This window comes from Heterodontus francisci, chromosome 8 (assembly GCF_036365525.1).
Source record: "Heterodontus francisci isolate sHetFra1 chromosome 8, sHetFra1.hap1, whole genome shotgun sequence".
Lineage (NCBI taxonomy): Eukaryota > Metazoa > Chordata > Chondrichthyes > Heterodontiformes > Heterodontidae > Heterodontus > Heterodontus francisci.
The window spans coordinates 52,479,030-52,485,131 of record NC_090378.1 but is presented as its reverse complement, the minus strand read 5'-3'; the positions used below and the strand labels follow the sequence as shown (position 1 = coordinate 52,485,131).

The following is a 6,102-nucleotide window of genomic DNA, read 5'->3' as shown; positions in this document are numbered from 1 at the left end:
GGAGGAGGAGCAGGAGGAGCGGGCCGAGGAGGAGGAGCAGGAGGAGCGGGCCGAGGAGGAGGAGCAGGAGGAGCGGGCCGAGGAGGAGGAGCAGGAGGAGCGGGCCGAGGAGGAGGAGCAGGAGGAGCGGGCCGAGGAGGAGGAGCAGGAGGAGCGGGCCGAGGAGGAGGAGCAGGAGGAGCGGGCCGAGGAGGAGGAGCAGGAGGAGCGGGCCGAGGAGGAGGAGCAGGAGGAGCGGGCCGAGGAGGAGGAGCAGGAGGAGCGGGCCGAGGAGGAGGAGCAGGAGGAGCGGGCCGAGGAGGAGGAGCAGGAGGAGCGGGCCGAGCAGGAGGAGCGAGCCGAGCAGGAGGAGCAGGAGGAGCGGGCAGAGGAGGAGGAGCAGGAGGAGCAGGAGGAGCGGGCCGAGGAGGAGGAGGGGGCCAAGGAGGAGTAGGAGGAGGAGGGGCCGAGGAGGAGGAGGAGGTGGAGCGGGCCCGAGGAGGAGGAGGAGGTGGAGCGGGCCCGAGGAGGAGGAGGAGGTGGAGCGGGCCCGAGGAGGAGGAGGAGGTGGAGCGGGCCCGAGGAGGAGGAGGAGGTGGAGCGGGCCCGAGGAGGAGGAGGAGGTGGAGCGGGCCCGAGGAGGAGGAGGAGGTGGAGCGGGCCCGAGGAGGAGGAGGAGGTGGAGCGGGCCCGAGGAGGAGGAGGAGGTGGAGCGGGCCCGAGGAGGAGGAGGAGGTGGAGCGGGCCCGAGGAGGAGGAGGAGGTGGAGCGGGCCCGAGGAGGAGGAGGAGGTGGAGCGGGCCCGAAGAGGAGGAGGAGGTGGAGCGGGCCCGAAGAGGAGGAGGAGGTGGAGCGGGCCCGAAGAGGAGGAGGAGGTGGAGCGGGCCCGAAGAGGAGGAGGAGGTGGAGCGGGCCCGAAGAGGAGGTGGAGCGGGCCGAAGAGGAGGTGGAGCGGGCCGAAGAGGAGGTGGAGCGGGCCGAAGAGGAGGTGGAGCGGGCCGAAGAGGAGGTGGAGCGGGCCGAAGAGGAGGTGGAGCGGGCCGAAGAGGAGGTGGAGCGGGCCGGAGGAGGTGGAGCGGGCCGAAGAGGAGGTGGAGCGGGCCGAAGAGGAGGTGGAGCGGGCCGAAGAGGAGGTGGAGCGGGCCGAAGAGGAGGTGGAGCGGGCCGAAGAGGAGGTGGAGCGGGCCGAAGAGGAGGTGGAGCGGGTCGAAGAGGAGGTGGAGCGGGCGCGGGCCGAGGAGAAGGAGGAGGAGGAGCGGGCCGAAGAGGAGGAGGAGCGGGCCGAAGAGGAGGTGGAGCGGGCCGAAGAGGAGGTGGAGCGGGCCGAAGAGGAGGTGGAGCGGGCCGAAGAGGAGGTGGAGCGGGCCGAAGAGGAGGTGGAGCGGGCCGAAGAGGAGGTGGAGCGGGCCGAAGAGGAGGTGGAGCGGGCCGAAGAGGAGGTGGAGCGGGCCGAAGAGGAGGTGGAGCGGGCCGAAGAGGAGGTGGAGCGGGCCGAAGAGGAGGTGGAGCGGGCCGAAGAGGAGGTGGAGCGGGGCGCGGGCCGAGGAGCAGGAGGAGGAGGAGCGGGCCGAGGAGAAGGAGGAGGAGGAGCGGGCCGAGGAGAAGGAGGAGGAGGAGCGGGCCGAGGAGAAGGAGGAGGAGGAGCGGGCCGAGGAGAAGGAGGAGGAGCAGCGGGCCGAGAAGGAGGAGGAGCAGGAGCAGCGGGCCGAGGAGGAGGAGCAGGAGCAGCGGGCCGGAGGAAGTGGAGCGGGCCGGAGGAGGAGGAGGAGGAGGAGGGGGAGCGGGCCGAGGAGAAGGAGGAGGAGGAGCGGGCCGAGGAGAAGGAGGAGGAGGAGCGGGCCGAGGAGAAGGAGGAGGAGGAGCGGGCCGAGGAGAAGGAGGAGGAGGAGCGGGCCGAGAGAGAAGGAGGAGGAGGAGCGGGCCGAGGAGAAGGAGGAGGAGCAGCGGGCCGAGGAGAAGGAGGAGGAGCAGCGGGCCGAGAAGGAGGAGGAGCAGCGGGCCGAGAAGGAGGAGGAGCAGCGGGCCGAGAAGGAGGAGGAGCAGCGGGCCGAGAAGGAGAAAGAGTAGGAGGAGCAGCGGGCCGAGGAGGAGAAAGAGTAGGAGGAGGAGGGGGCCGAGGAGGAGAAAGAGTAGGAGGAGGAGGGGGCCGAGGAGGAGAAAGAGTAGGAGGAGGAGGGGGCCGAGGAGGAGAAAGAGTAGGAGGAGGAGGGGGCCGAGGAGGAGAAAGAGTAGGAGGAGGAGGGGGCCGAGGAGGAGAAAGAGTAGGAGGAGGAGGGGCCGAGGAGGAGAAAGAGTAGGAGGAGGAGGGGGCCGAGGAGGAGAAAGAGAAAGAGTAGGAGGAGGAGAAAGAGAAAGAGTAGGAGGAGGAGAAAGAGAAAGGAGTAGGAGGAGGAGAAAGAGAAAGAGTAGGGAGGAGGAGGAGAAAGAGAAAGAGTAGGAGGAGGAGGAGAAAGAGAAAGAGTAGGAGGAGGAGGAGAAAGAGAAAGAGTAGGAGGAGGAGGAGGAGGAGGAGGAGAAGGAGGAGAAAGAATAGTAGGAGGAGGAGGAGGAGCGGGCCGAGGAGGAGGAGGAGGAGGAGCAGCGGGCCGAGGAGCAGGGCGTGGAGCGGGCCAAGGAGGAGGAGGAGCGGGCCGATGAGGAGCGGGCCGAGGAGGAGGAGGAGGAGGAGGAGGAGGAGGAGGAGGAGGAGCGGGCCGAGGAGGAGGAGGAGCGGGCCGAGGAGGAGGAGGAGCGGGCCGAGGAGGAGGAGGAGCGGGCCGAGGAGGAGGAGGAGGAGCGGGCCGAGGAGGAGGAGGAGGAGCGGGTCGACGAGGAGGAGGAGGAGCGGGCCGAGGAGGAGGAGGAGGAGCGGGCCGAGGAGGAGGAGGAGGAGCGGGCCGAGGAGGAGGAGGAGGAGCGGGCCGAGGAGGAGGAGGAGGAGCGGGCCGAGGAGGAGGAGGAGGACGGGGCCGAGGAGGAGGAGGAGGAGCGGGCCGAGGAGGAAGAGGAGGAGCGGGCCGAGGAGGAAGAGGAGCGGGCCGAGGAAGAGGAGGAGCGGGCCGAGGAAGAGGAGCGGGCCGAGGAAGAGGGGGCCGAGGAAGAGGAGGAAGAGGAGGGGGCCGAGGAGGAGGAGGAAGAGGAGGGGGCCGAGGAGGAGGAGGAAGAGGAGGGGGCCGAGGAGGAGGAGGAAGAGGAGGGGGCCGAGGAGGAGGAGGAAGAGGAGCGGGCCGAGGAAGAGGAGCGGCCGAGGAGGAGGGGGCCGAGGAGGAGGGGGCCGAGGAGGAGGATGGAGGGGGCCGAGGAGGAGGATGGAGGGGGCCGAGGAGGGATGGAGGGGCCGAGGAGGAGGAGGGAGGGGGCCGAGGAGGAGGAGGGAGGGGGCCGAGGAGGAGGAGGGAGGGGGCCGAGGAGGAGGAGGGAGGGGGCCGAGGAGGAGGAAGAGGAGCGGGCCGAGGAGGAGGAAGAGGAGCGGGCCGAGGAGGAGGAAGAGGAGCGGGCCGAGAGGAGGAGGGGGCCGAGGAGGAGCGAGGAGGAAGAGGAGGGGGGCCGAGGAGGAGGAGGAGGAAGAGGAGGGGGGCCCGAGGAGGAGGAGGAGGAAGAGGAGGGGGCCGAGGAGAAGGAGGAGGAGGGGGCCGAGGAGGAGGAGGAGGGGGCCGAGGAGGAGGAGGAGGGGGCCGAGAAGGAGGAGCGGGCCGAGAATGAGGAGCGGGCCGAGAATGAGGAGCGGGCCGAGAATGAGGAGCGGGCCGAGAATGAGGAGGAGGAGGAGGAGCAGGAAGCGGGCAGAGGAGGAGGAGGAGGAGGCCGAGAAGGAGGAGGAGGAGGAGGGGGCCGAGGAGGAGGAGGAGGAGGAGGGGGCCGAGGAGGAGGAGGAGGAGGAGGGGGCCGAGAAGGAGGAGGAGGAGGAGGGGGCCGAGAAGGAGGAGGAGGAGGAGGGGGCCGAGAATGAGGAGCGGGCCGAGAATGAGGAGGAGGAGGAGGAGGAGGAGCGGGCAGAGGAGGAGGAGGAGGAGCGGGCAGAGGAGGAGGAGGAGGAGCGGGCAGAGGAGGAGGAGCAGGAAGCGGGCAGAGGAGGAGGAGCAGGAGCGGGCAGAGGAGGAGGAGCAGGAGCGGGCAGAGAGGAGGAGCAGGAGCGGGCAGAGGAGGAGGAGCAGGTGGCCGAGAAGGAGGAGGAGGAGGAGGAGGTGGCCGAGAAGGAGGAGGGGGCCGAGAAGGAGGAGGGGGCCGAGAAGGGAGGAGGGGGCCGAGAAGGAGGAGCGGGCCGAGAAGGAGGAGCGGGCCGAGAAGGAGGAGCGGGCCGAGAATGAGGAGCGGGCCGAGAATGAGGAGCGGGCCGAGAATGAGGAGCGGGCCGAGAATGAGGAGCGGGCCGAGAATGAGGAGGAGGAGGAGGAGGAGGAGGAGGAGCGGGCAGAGGAGGAAGAGCAGGAGGCCGAGAAGGAGGAGGAGGAGGAGGGGGCCGAGAAGGAGGAGGAGGAGGAGGAGGGGGCCGAGAAGGAGGAGGAGGAGGAGGAGGAGGGGGCCGAGAAGGAGGAGGAGGAGGAGGAGGGGGCCGAGAAGGAGGAGCGGGCCGAGAATGAGGAGGAGGAGGAGCAGGAGGGGGCAGAGGAGGAGGAGGAGGAGGGGGCCGAGAAGGAGGAGGAGGAGGAGGAGGAGGGGGCCGAGAAGGAGGAGGAGGAGGGGGGGGCCGAGAAGGAGGAGGAGGAGGAGGGGGCCGAGAAGGAGGAGGAGGAGGAGGGGGCCGAGAAGGAGGAGGAGGAGGAGGGGGCCGAGAAGGAGGAGGAGGAGGAGGAGGGGGCCGAGAAGGAGGAGGAGGAGGAGGGGGCCGAGAAGGAGGAGGGGGCCGAGAAGGAGGAGGGGGCCGAGAAGGAGGAGGGGGCCGAGAAGGAGGAGGGGGCCGAGAAGAGGAGCGGGCCGAGAAGGAGGAGCGGGCCGAGAAGGAGGAGCGGGCCGAGAAGGAGGAGCGGGCCGAGAATGAGGAGCGGGCCGAGAATGAGGAGCGGGCCGAGAATGAGGAGGAGGAGGAGGAGCGGGCAGAGGAGGAGGAGCAGGAGGCCGAGAAGGAGGAGGAGGAGGAGGGGGCCGAGAAGGAGGAGGAGGAGAGGAGGAGGAGGAGGGGGCCGAGAAAGAAGGAGGAGGAGGAGGAGGGGGCCGAGAATGAGGAGCGGGCCGAGAATGAGGAGGAGGAGGAGGAGCAGGAGGGGGCCGAGAAGGAGGAGGAGGAGGAGGGGGCCGAGAAGGAGGAGGAGGAGGAGGGGGCCGAGAAGGAGGAGGAGGAGGAGGGGGCCGAGAAGGAGGAGGAGGAGGAGGGGGCCGAGAAGGAGGAGGAGGAGGAGGAGGAGGGGGCCGAGAAGGAGGAGGAGGAGGAGGAGGGGGCCGAGAAGGAGGAGGAGGAGGAGGAGGGGCCGAGAAGGAGGAGGAGGAGGAGGGGGCCGAGAAGGAGGAGGAGGAGGAGCGGGCCGAGAAGGAGGAGCGGGCCGAGAAGGAGGAGCGGGCCGAGAAGGAGGAGCGGGCCCGAGAAGGAGGAGCGGGCCGAGAAGGAGGAGGAGGAAGAGGAGGGGGGCCGAGGAGAAAGAGTAGGAGGAGGAGGGACCGAGGAGGAGAAAGAGTAGGAGGGGGCCAAGGAGGAGGAGGAGGAGGAGGAGGAGCGGGCCGAGGAGAAGCAGGAGGAGGAGGAGGAGCGGGCCGAGGAGAAGCAGGAGGAGGAGGAGGAGCGGGCCGAGGAGGAGGAGGAGGAGGAGCGGGCCGAGGAGGAGGAGGAGGAAGAGGAGGGGGCCGAGGAGAAAGAGTAGGAGGAGGAGGGACCGAGGAGGAGAAAGAGTAGGAGGGGGCCAAGGAGGAGAAAGAGTAGGAGGGGGCCAAGGAGGAGGAGTAGGAGGGGGCCGATGAAGAGGAGGAGCGGGCAGAGGAGGAGGAGGAGCGGGCAGAGGAGGAGGAGGAGCGGGCAGAGGAGGAGGAGGAGCGGGCAGAGGAGGAGGAGGAGCGGGCAGAGGAGGAGGAGGAGCGGGCAGAGGAGGAGGAGGAGCGGGCAGAGGAGGAGGAGGAGGAGGAGCGGGCAGAGGAGGAGGAGGAGGAGGAGCGGGCAGAGGAGGAGGAGGAGGAGCGGGCAGAGGAGGAGGAGGAGCGGGCCGAGGAGGAGGAGCA

At 70.0% G+C, this 6,102-nt stretch overlaps 1 protein-coding gene across 1 annotated transcript in view; it reads right to left on the bottom strand.

Annotated features, from left to right (window-relative positions):
- faf1 (Fas (TNFRSF6) associated factor 1) overlaps nt 1-6,102 on the bottom strand; it is a 552,776-nt gene that overhangs the window by 281,983 nt on the left and 264,691 nt on the right. The window lies entirely within an intron of this gene.